Consider the following 12,339-nt stretch of genomic DNA (forward strand, 5'->3'; position numbering starts at 1 on the left):
TAAATAGCTGTCAAAGGAAAGCAGTCTATATCAGAGGGGAAAAGTGACAAATTTATTGTCTCATCCATGTTCTCAGAGTGGGAATCAAATCCATTGAAATACTGACTGAAATATGACACAGAGTTAATTTCCAAGGACTCAGCCAATGATTAACTGGAAAGTAAGTAGTCTGAGGGATAGTCACGGCCTTGGAAAATCCACCCCTCCCTGCGGACAAAAGGAATCAGCCGCCTCTGACAGGTGGAATTTGTCAAAAGGAATCTATCCCACAGCAAATTTCTTATGCATAAATAAAACTAAAAAAAAAATTCTTCTAATATTTTAAGGAGGAATCCAAGACAGTTGTTTCTAGAAGGGCTGTTGCTCAAAGAGACCTTTTACTCATTAGTCCCCGTGGCTGGGTAAGGATGAGAAAACCCGAAATAAGTCCTGCCCTGTGACCTATTCTTACACACGCAGAGAAACACAGATAGGAGGCAGATGGGCAGACAGGGTGGCCAGTGGCAAAGCTTGGGCAGGACCTTCACAGAGGAAAACGAGAACAAATCTGAGGGATAATGAAAAAGGGCTCTGGGAGACCAGCGACCTGGACAGATAAATAAACCCTGCTCGATGAAAAGTGCTACGCTCGCCTCACCAGCAAGGACAGTCAACCCTGGACAGGGAAGCTCACGGGGGTCCAGGGACAGCCACCAGGCGAGTCACAGGACCATAATGGCGAGGGGTCTGGCCTGGCTCCTTCGAAGATTACCAGCAAAATCTATGACAGTTAACAGCTTAATTTGTTACATGTGTTAAGCAGAGGAGAGCACAGAGTCTCAGGCCCAACAGGCGAGAACAGAAAAGGGCGCAAGAGGGTTTCATCAGCTGAGTCAGCTGTGGGGCGGTTTCCGGGACAGGACAGGAAACGGTTAGACTTGCAAAGCAGAAGAGTCGCAGGCACAGACGACAATCTTATTTTCGGAAAACATGAATTAACATAAAATTACCATTAAAGCAGTTCTCCACGGTTTATCTTGACTAAAATAATGAGGCTCTGAAAAGCCTTAAGTTAAAAGCTTGAATTTAGGCAGTAGCCGTTCATACCAGCCTGTGGTGCACCTTAACTATTTGCTGAGTCATTTTTCCAAATTAAGTTTTCTTTTCATTTCTCAATTCTCAGCAGTCATAACTAAAACTAAAACTAAATAAATAAATAAAGATTTTAATAATTACAAAAAAGGAAAAACTGAAGCAACTGAATGGACTGCCAACTTTCCAAAAGCATCAGTAAAAGAAGGAGACAGAACAATATCTTCGACGTGCTGAATAAAGTAACTGCCAACCTATAATCTATCGTTATCCATTAAAATGTCTCACATGAAGGTGAAATGAAGAATTTTTAGAGACACAAAGATTGAGTTCGCCCCCTGTACACCCCCACTAAAGGAATAACGAAGGAGGAGGAGTTCCAAACAGAAGGAGATGCCGGCCAGTGAGGCGCAGCAGCCACAGAAGATCAACGGAGAGAATGGCGGCGCGGACACGCCCAGGTGAGCGCTGCTGGTATGGTGCAGTGGTGATAGTAATAATATGCACTGGGCTAGATGAAGCATTCAACATGCCAGACAACACTGACATGCAAGCAGAAACGGGGAGCAATTCTATCGGCCTCCAGTTTGATAGGGCTCTCTCAGGGCTCAGACGGTAGAGAATCTGCCTGCAGTGCAGGAGACTGGGGTTCAGTCCCGGGTGGCGAAGGTCCCCTGGAAAGGGAATGGCAACCCACTCCAGTATTCTTTTTTTTTTTTAAGGATCATAATATGGAATCATTTATTGACTGAGAATATAATGTTAAATTAAAAATCAAATTATAAAATAATAGATCCAGCACAATCTCATTTTCGTAAAAAGAACAGCTATGTATGCAGATAGCTTGATCTAACTGTTAATAGTGGCAGGATTACGGATGATTTTATTTTCTTTGCAATTCTTCATATTATCTGAATTTTAAAAAGAATAACATTCATTAGATCCATTATTTTTTGACTTACACATGATTTCCATTTTGAAAAAAATCAAAAAGACGTTAAAACAACTTTTTCTGTCACAAAACCTCACTTGAACAACAGGATTCACTTAGACAATATCAGAAACGACCTGACTTTCTGATTCAAGTGGGCTTCTAAAAAAATGATCATGAGGATACCTTTATTTCTGTGCAAAATTTATTATTTCATTTTAATGTCCATAATTACCCATTAGTCTTCTCTCTCCCCTGATTCAAAGTCCTTCTCAGGATATAGAGACCAGAACAGACTCTAATTTCTTAGTCTATCCCTTTTAGCTGAAGACCAAGAAAGTATAAAAATAAAATTAAAAGGTAATGGATTTCTGAATGTAAGACAATGTCAGTGACTGGTACATTTCAAGTACCTTCCTCACATTGAAGCAAGGTTGTAAAAGTGAAATTTCTCCCAATAAAACACTACAACATTGCCAAAATTCTAAAAGTTTATCCACTTTAAACAAATACTTTCAATGGCCTTATAGGTTACAAAACTATAATTGGACATTTTAAGATTAGCTTATAATTTTCACTTTCAAAAGACATTACTTTATACAAATAAGACATTTACAGATGATAATAGCTACAGAACAACAGACTCCTGGATATCTTAAAAGGTAAATATAATTGCACTTACTTTATAAAATAATTTGCATTCTTGTGGGGAAATAGAAAATATATTTGTATATAAATTCCTTTTCCCAACTAAGTATAATGCAACTCTCTAAGTTTCATTAAGAGTCTTAAGTTTAAAATAAACTTAAGTTTAACTCAAGTTTAAAATAAAATAAGTCTTCAGTTTAAAATAAAAATTAAAAAAAGAGAGAGGAAAAAATAGGGCAAATACGGTACATGGCTGCCTGTCTCTCGGTAATACTCATTGTGTTGCTCCTTCCAGTTTTGATCCACGGACACAAAGGCCTCAGCACCATATTAAGAAGTCACACTTCAGTTCAGTTCAGTTCTGTGACCTGTAAAGTGTGACAGGCCTGGGAGAATTGGTACACCGTTATTCCTTTTCAGGAAAAGCCTGACAGAATAGTTGATCCCCTTTGTGCCTCGGAACCATAATCATGCGTCAGAAGCCATTTACAACACTAACTGCCGTGAGGGACGCGTGCTGCACAGCTGGGCTCTACGCGCTCTTTGGAAGCTCAGAAAGTTCAAGGATGTCTGATCAATCTTCATTTCAGATCTAGTAGCATAAAAGCCGGGGTTTCTAAGTAGGATTTCCACGAATTAGAGAAGCGTGACACTGTAGCGCCATCGATGATTCTGTGATCAGCTGACCAGCTCACGTTCATTATCTGGGCCTTACAGCCTTCCCCTTTCTCGTTAAGGTGGGGAAGGGCCTTGATTGTTCCCAGGGCCCCAGTTACCACTTCTGGTGGAAGTATCACTGGTTTGGCGGCACCACCAATTGATCCAGTGTTGGGAAGAGTGAACGTTCCTCCTAGGAGGTCACTGGTGCTGAGCTGGCCCGCAGAGCCCAGTTTCTGGAGGCGGTTCAGTTCAGTGTCGATCTCAAATATGGAGCAGATCTGAACATTTTTCACATTGGGTACAATCAAGCCCTGCCCTGTGTCCATCGCTATTCCAATGTTATGAGAAGCCTTGTATGTTATGTTCTGGCAGTTTTCATCCACAGAAGCATTAAGAATAGGAAACTGTAGTAGTCCCAAGGAAGCAGCTTTTAAGAAGAAGGGCATAAAGGAAAGTTTAATTCCACGAGCAAAAGCAGTGGGTTTTAATTCTTCCCATAGCTTAACCAGTTCAGTAAGGTCAACCTCATCACAATACCCAAAATGAGCTGTCTTCAGGGCCGCAGACATGGTCTTGACCATTGCTCTGTGAAAGCCTTTCACTGGTTCGGTTCTGTCTTTGCTTGTGGACACTGGAGGCTGCGATATTGGAATAGGAATAGTTCTGTCTTTCGGTTTTGGTGGAGGCGGCGTAATTTCAGCTTTTGGTGAAGGAGGTAGTGTAGCTCCTGTTAGCTTTTCCAGGTAGTTGAGAATATCTTCTTTAAGTATTCCGCCATCTTTTCCCGAGCCAATAACTTCACTCAGCTTAATACTATTTTCCACCGCAAGCGACGAACTGCAGGGGTCGCTGCTGTTTTCTGGCCCTTGATCTCTCGGTGTGTGTGTTCATCATGGGACACAGCAGGGCTTTCAACAACATCTTCTCCTGAATCTTTTAAAGCTTCCGTTTCTGTGTCTTCTAATGGCTTTCCCACATAGGCAGTATCATCTAGATTAAAACAGTTTCTTATGACTCCATCATAATGACTAGTGACTTTATCACTTTGAACTTCACAGATGCTATCAAGCTGAGACCCTGTATCTCCTTCTTTTACATACCATTCTTGAACAGTTACTTCTCTAATCTGTTCTCCAGTGTCTGAGAGTTTGAACTGAACAACCTGTCCCTGGAGAGCAGCAGTTGTTTCCAGCCACTGATGTGGATGACTGTACTTGAATGGAGGATAACCAAAGAAACACACATATTTTGGCTTCAAAACATGAACATTACCACATGTTCATGAACATTACCACATGAAAGTAGCGGACACAAGTAGGCTGTCAAATGAGTGAAGTCCGTCAGGCAGAGAAAGACAGATGTTGCATGATGCCACTTATCTGCAGAAACAGCTGCCCCGCCATCCAGCTCCGGGTCCTCAGCACATGCGCTGCAGCCACCTTACTCCGGAAAATCCCACTCCAGTATTCTCGCCTGGAGAACTCCATGGACAGGGGAGTCTGGTGGGCTACAGTTCATGGGGTCGCAAACAGGCAGACACGACTGAGCGACTAACACTTTAGCTTTACCAGAGAAGAAGGTAGAGCTTTGAAGAACTTGAGACTTTGGTAAGTTTTAATTCTTGAAAGTGAAAGTGTGAGTCTCTCAGTTCAACTATCCGTCTCTATGACCCCTCGGACTGCAGCCGCCAGGCTTCTCTGTCCATGGAATCCTCCAGGCAAGAATACTGGAGTGGGCAGCCACTCTCTTCTCCAAAGGGATCTTCCCCACCCAGGGATCAAACCAGGTCTCCTGCATTGCAGGCGGATTCTTTACCTTCTGAGCCTCCAGGGAAGCCCTGTGGCTGCACAGTGACCCTCAATATTGCAGAGAGGGATTGCTTCTACTTTACCCCTTTCTAGGCCTGTCTCAGCTGCCCTGTGTCCTGTGCCGTCCACAGAGATTACAGAGCACGCTTGTGCCTGTTTATCAGTTTTGTATCTTGCAACTTCATGGAATTTATTAGTTTTAATAATTTTTGGTGGATTATTTATCAATAAACAAAAGTTAAGTGCATTCTAAACACTAATAACAAACTATCAGAAAGAAAAATTAATGAACCCAATCCCATTTGAAATTACATCAAAAAAGAAAATATACAGGAATAAATTTAACCAAGGAAGTGAAAGATTGGCATACTGGAAAATATGATATTGAATAAAGAAAATAAAGAAGACACAAAGAAATGGAAAGATACCCTCTGCTCATGGATTAAAGGAATTAATATTGTTAAAATGTCCATACTACCCAAAGCAATCAGCAGCCGATGCAATCCCTACCAAAACGCCAGTGGCATTTTTCACAAATATAGAAAGAAAAAAAAACCACTAAAATTTGTATGGAAGCACGATATACCACAAATAGCTAAAGTGATCTTGAGAAATAAAAAGCAGAAGATATTGCACTTCCTGATTTCAAAGCATATTACAAAGCTGCAGTCATCAAAACAGTACAGTATTGGCCTAAAATCAGAAAGAAGGACCAGTGGGACAGAATAGAAGGCCCACAGATAAACCCACACAGACACGGTCAGTCAGCTTATGACAGAGGAGCCAAGAGTGTAAAATGAGGAAAAGACAATCTCTCCAATAAGTGGTGCTGGGAAAACCCAGGCAGCCGCATGCAAAAGGATAAAACTGGGCCACTATCTTTTACACCACCCACGAAAATAAACTCAAATGGATTAAAGATGGGAATGTGAGACCTAAAACCGTAAAACTCCTAGAGGAAGACATAGGAGGTAAGCTCCTTGACATTGGTCCTGGCAATGATTTTTTGAATTTGACACCAAAGGCAAAGGTGAAAAAAACAAAATTAAAAAGTGGAACTACTAATATCAACCTGAAAAGCTTCTGTACGGCAAGGGAAACCATCAAGAAGATAAAAAGTGAACCTATAGAATAGGAGAACGTATCTGCAAACAATACATCTAATATGAGTCTAATATCCAAAATAAATTCTAAAAACCATGCAAAGCAACCGCAAAATAAATCCAATTTAAAAATGGGCAGAGGGTCTGAACAGAAATTTTTATGAAGGATACAAAAGGCCAATAGATACGAGACAAGATGCCCAACATCACGAATCATCAGGAAACGCAAATCAAAACCACGGTGAGATGCCATCTCACTCCTGCCAGAATGGTTACCGTCAAAAGGCAAGAAATGACAAATGTCAGCTAGAGTGTAAAGAAAAGGGAACCCTTGTGCACTGTTAGTAGAAAAGAGAGTTAGTGTCATCACTATGGAAAACAGGATGGAGGCGGCTAAAAAAATTAAAAATAGAACTATAATATGATCTAGCAAATCCGCTCTGGCGTTTAATCCAAAGCAGACTGCAACACAGCTGAAATATGTGTCCCCCCCCATGTTCACTGCAGGAAGAGTTACAAGTGCCAAGGCATGGGAACATTGCTGCCCACTGACGGGTGGACGCTAAAGAAGTGAGAGATACACACACACAGACACACACACACAGGAACATTACTGTCCACTGACGGGAAATATGAGATACACACACACAGACACACACAGACACACAGGAACATTAGTCAGTTATAAAAAAGAAATCTTACCGTTTGCAACAAAATGGATAGACCTTGAAGAAATTATGCTAAGGGACATAAGTCAGATATTGAAAGATAAATATTGTATGACATCACTTATACGTGGAATCTAAAAAATCCAAACTTATGGGAACAGAATAGAATGGTGGTTACCAGGGGCTGGCAGTGGGTGATGTGAGGAGATGTTAGTCAAAGGGTCTAAACTTCCATTTACAAGACGAATAAGGTTTGAAGACCTAGCATGTGGCATAGCGTTACTGTAAACACTACTGTATCAGACTTCAGTGTCATTAGGAGATTCGACTGTGAATATTCTCATCATAGAAAAGATAATTACATGACGTGATAGAAGTGTTGACTGATGAACACCATGGTGGTAACTATATTGTAACATATGAATGTATTATATCAACATGCTGTACACCTTCAAGTTACACAATGTTATATGTCACACATCTCAATTTTTAAAAAAAGAAAGTGAAAATGCCAGGCACAGAATGGGAGGTAATCTCCTCAATACACGTAACTGATAGAGGACCCACATCCAGAATATATAAGCATTCCTGAAAATCCACAATAAAAAAGACTGAAAAATAAAAGTAAGGCCTGCACGAGCACCTCACAAAGAAAGGCACACCAATGACTAGTGAGCATCTATCTGTTCAGCATTGTTACTTACCAAAAAAATGCAAATTAAAATAACAAGTGAGATACACTGCACGTACACCAGAAGGACCTGGATTAAAAGAGCTGGCAGAGTTGAGTGCTGGCCGGAATATGGAGGAACTAGAATTCAACCACCTTGGAAAACCACCTGGTAGCTTTTAACAAAATTAAGCATAGACTTATTTACATATCAGCAAACCCAACAATTAACCAAGAAACCAATAGATTTCTGGGGAAATCTATTCGCAGCAATTAAAACCTTGAAACAATTAAAATGTCTGTTGGCAGCAGAGAGGCGCAACCGACTGTGATGCTCACACAGTGGGACAGTGGCGCAGGCAGCAGCGTGGCTGAAGCGCAGCCCAGTCTGTGAGCAGATTCAGATGCAGAGGCAGCAGCAGACCCAACCAGCTGTGTCAGCAATCACGAGAGCGGGTTCCTCTGGGGGGAGGGGAATTGACTAGCAGAGGACACGGAGAACGTACTGCGTGGTGGAGTGTATGGTCCTGATCCAGAAATCACAAAAGGGCAAGGAAAACACATTTACGTTAGAGCTCTGCAATGGTAAAAGAACTGGAAGAATATTTTTAAAGCAGGTAACAGCGAAGTTTTAAGGTTTTTATACACAAAGAGAAAATAAAGTGACCAAAAATGTGAAGAACACAACGGAAGAAACAGACAAAGGTTTATGAGGAAGGACCAAACACGCGGACGTAGCAGCCAGAGACACTCAGAGGGACACTCACATTCACTAGCCGGGAAATGCCACGCAAACCAACAATGGACGAGGGTCTACATACACTCGACTGGCAAAAACCAGGCTTATAAAAGTTGTGACTGGCCAGGAAGTGGCGCAACAGATGCTTCTGGGTACTTAAGCATCAGGAATGTGAAATGTTCCTAAGATTCTGGAAAGCAAGGAGACACTCACTTATACGAAAGATGCACCCACCTTAACCCAGAAAGCAGCCCCCACAGCACTGAGCCCCCCACACGTAAGGACATGTGCGCAGGACGTTTACTGCAGCATTTTCCAGAACGGTAAACACAAAGAAAAAGACAAAAATCAAACAAAAAGCAGAAAAGAACAGAAGAGGAGAAAAGAAATAAACTATTTCCAGTCACTAAAGAATAAAAGAATCATAACGACACCAAGAGGTACTGTCCTCAGTCATGTCAGACTCTTGGCAACCCCATGGACTGTAACCCGCCAGGCTCCACTGTCCATGGGACTTTCCAGGCGAGGATACCGGAGTGGCTTGCTGAGTGTGACTTGAGAACGATTTTTCAGCCTCTAGTCGAAGCGTGCAGACGCAGACAGCTGTAGGAGAGAGCGCCATCCGTGCTCATCTTTACAGACCTTCACCAGCAGAACCCAAGTTGTGACCAGCCCCTGGGCTACTAACAGGTGTGTGTCCCTGCAGACACCCTTAGTGGCCAGAATACAAAATATTTTCAAGGTCTTCAGTGGTAACAAGAAGAACACGAGAAGTTACTATTAGCGTTACATTAAAAGGTGTCTTTTTCTGCATGTTCCTCTTTTTCTTAGCCTGTAGGTTCTTTCCCCTCTTTTTCTTTCCTTTTCTATTTTTGCTCCTTTTTCGTTTCTTAACCTTCTTTCTTTCTCTTTCAACAGGCCGCTTTTAAAATATTTCTCTGTATTGCATTTTTATGAAGTGGAGTCATATAATTCAGCGTATAATTCAGAAAGTAGATGCGTAACTACCTCTCGCATAACTTCCTCCAGAAAAACAATGATGCTGTTCTATACAGGGCCCCGCTGTGCCTGCTGTGTGAAAACACCCACATTTCCTCACAACCCTCCAGCAGTTTGCTTCCTAAGCGTTAAACACACTTGAGACGTGGAGGTCTCATTTCTCGCCTTACCACTGCTGCCCCGTCAGCATCGGAAACTCCTATTGCGTGAGCATTGCTGTGCTGATACTGTGTCCCTTCGTGCTTTCTTCTGTTACAGGGAATTTCGGTTATGTTGATGGCCTTCAGCATCGCTGAATTTCTCATTTCCCTGTCTTTCTCCATCATGAGGGGACCCACTGAGTGTGGCGACTGTGAGGAATGGGACGGAGCAGAACTGTGAGAATAAAGGCCTGGTATAAAACGTGACTGGGAGGCGAATTGTGCTTGTGAGGAGAAGCCGGCAGGAACACAGACTCTTAAGGCCGGTAATCCCTTGAAGCAAAGGGGAGTGACTCAAAGGAGCTGCTTGGTGGGGGGCTGGGGGCGGGGCGGGCAGGGGATGGGGACTGGGAACATTTTGGCTGATAAACCACACCCTGCCTCTTTGCAAGACCATCTCCTCCTCTCCCCAGATCACACAGTCGCCGTGGTGTCACCTCCTTTGCTAGCGGGCCGTTCACTGAACTAAAGGATGGCAGTGTGGGGCTGGTTGAGAAATGAGCCAGAGCCAGGGTGAGCTGGGTCCAAGGTGCCTCCCGCTGACTTCGAGAGACTTGGCCCGGGGGCTCCTGCTCCATTGCTGTGTGGGAAGATGAGCTGGCTGCAAGAATGGCTAGGCCTGCAGTAGGCCACACCGATCGATGTCAGCCACTTATACCCACTGGCAGGTGACGGCAGCAGCCAGCAGGCGCCACGCCAAGGGCTTCAGGGGCGTGGCTTATTCAACCTCCACCACCGGCCCCCGCCCCGCAAAAATCTGAGAGGCAGGTTTTATTATTCTACTCATTTTGCAGACCCAGTGAAGCTGAAGCATAGAGAGGGTGAGTCAAGTGCCCAAGGTCACAAAGTTTGCAATGGCAAAGTCATGTATCAACAGGTAATCCAGCTCCAGAGCCCACAGTCTTACTCTCTAGGCCAAGACACTGACGTCTTTTAGGTCCTTGGTCTCAGAAGCGCTTGACACTCTGAAAAAATATTTGACTGATCAGTACAGATTAATACAGGTAATATTTTTACTAAAATAACTATTTTTTAAAAAATTATTGTGGAGAGTAACATTGATATACCGTTTTGTAAACCTTTTTTTTAGAGTTATGTGAGAGTCTTTTATTTTTAGCTTTATTGAGTTACAGTTTATTCACCAAAAATACTGCGTACATTTCATGTGTGCATATGCCCTGTGCCACCCCAAGCCGCTCAGCCTGCCCATCACTTCCAAAGTGCTCCTTCTGTCCTTTTCTGGGTTTTTGGTTTTAGTTTTAGATTTTAGTGAAGATCCTTAATGTTAGGTCTATCCTTTTAGCCTATTTCCAAGTGCACAATACCATATTATTAACTATAAATACTCTGCTGGACAACGGATCTCCAAAACTTACTCATCTTGTGTAACTTCATCTCCATTGGAAAACAAATCCCTGTTTAATTTGACTGCACATTCAAGGGGAACTTTCAGAAACCCCAATGCACCGCATGCCACCATGTACCAACTAAATCAGAATGCGGTAAGAATCGGACGTCGGTATTTTTTCAAGGTTCCCGGGTGATTGCAATATAGAGCAAAACTTGGAAACCACTGCTTTGCTCTTGACGGAAGACAGATTCTCTTAGCGGCTTCTGCGTTCAACCTGTGCAGTGTCTCAGGCTCTGCAGCCGGTGGAGAATGCTGTTGTAAGTCCATGAAGAGGGGAAATAAGGTCTTAGTAGTATGATGAAAATTGTTCTGAGGTCACAGACCTCCTACGAGGGTCTCAGGAAACTCTGGAGATTCCCAGGCCGCCCTTCGATGACAGCCGCCTGGGAGGAGTTGGGGTCTCACCACTGTCATTGCTCGCTTGCCACTGACACCCTGAAAGAGGTGTGTAACTAGCCCAGGTCGCAGACTGAGGCTCAGAGCGGCTAACTCTCAGACCACAAAAGGGAGCATGATTTAGCTCAGGACTTGAACCAAAATCCCTAGCATTAAATCCTGTTATCCTCTGCTTCTTTAGGCATGGGAAAAACAGCACGCCTCAAGAACAAACAAGCAGGTTTTCACTTCTGCTCTAAGCTGGAAGGAAAAGGCATAATTGAGGGGAGAGGGCTGGGGAGTGGGGTTCGGATGAAAAGAATATGGTAGCCAGTGGGTAGGGTTCTGATGGGTAGGGTTTAAGATATATTTGAGGAGGGGCCTGTCATCTAATAATAAGGGCTTTTAAGTCAGGCGTTGGTTTCGACCTTCAAAGCAAAGTGACATGAACAAATTATTTCACCTTTGTGAGCTTTAAACTCCTGCACTAAAATGGAACGATACTACCTACCTAACGTGTTTACTGTGAGCCTTAAATGACATGTGAATGGATTCTATGACTGCTTGGAATGTAAAAATCACTCAGAAAATGGTGGGTTTTCTTTGAAATTTAAAATTGCAGTTATCTTGCTTCCCAAACATCACTATCACTTACTCCGTGCCTTTGAGTCAGTTTCCCCCGTTTCCTCTGAACCTTGGTTCCCACAATTATAAAACGGACTCAATGCCATAGGTGTTGCATGGACAGTGTTTGGCATATAAGCAGACAGGCATCTAATGTTATTTTTTTAAATTTAAAGTGGTCCCTCAGAGCAGAAGGAAGGAGCTCAGTGGTAAGGAATCCAGCTGCCAATGCAAGAGCGGAAAAAGCCCGTGGTAGTCACTCAGTCGTGCCTCACTCTTTGCGACCCCGTGGACGGTAGCCCACCAGGCTCCTCTGTCCATGGGACTTGCCAGGCAAGCATACTGGAGTGGGCTGCCCTTTCCTTCTCCGGGGGATGGATCTGGCTCGCCCAGAGAGCGGATCCTGTCTCCTGCATCTCCCGCGCTGCAGGC

At 43.2% G+C, this 12,339-nt stretch overlaps 1 pseudogene; it reads right to left on the reverse strand.

The window, feature by feature from the left end:
* Positions 1 to 2,802: 2,802 nt before the first annotated feature.
* On the reverse strand, positions 2,803 to 8,920 carry LOC138421035 (lipoamide acyltransferase component of branched-chain alpha-keto acid dehydrogenase complex, mitochondrial pseudogene; annotated as a pseudogene).
* Positions 8,921 to 12,339: the final 3,419 nt, after the last annotated feature.

Source organism: Ovis canadensis, chromosome 15 (assembly GCF_042477335.2).
Source record: "Ovis canadensis isolate MfBH-ARS-UI-01 breed Bighorn chromosome 15, ARS-UI_OviCan_v2, whole genome shotgun sequence".
NCBI lineage: Eukaryota > Metazoa > Chordata > Mammalia > Artiodactyla > Bovidae > Ovis > Ovis canadensis.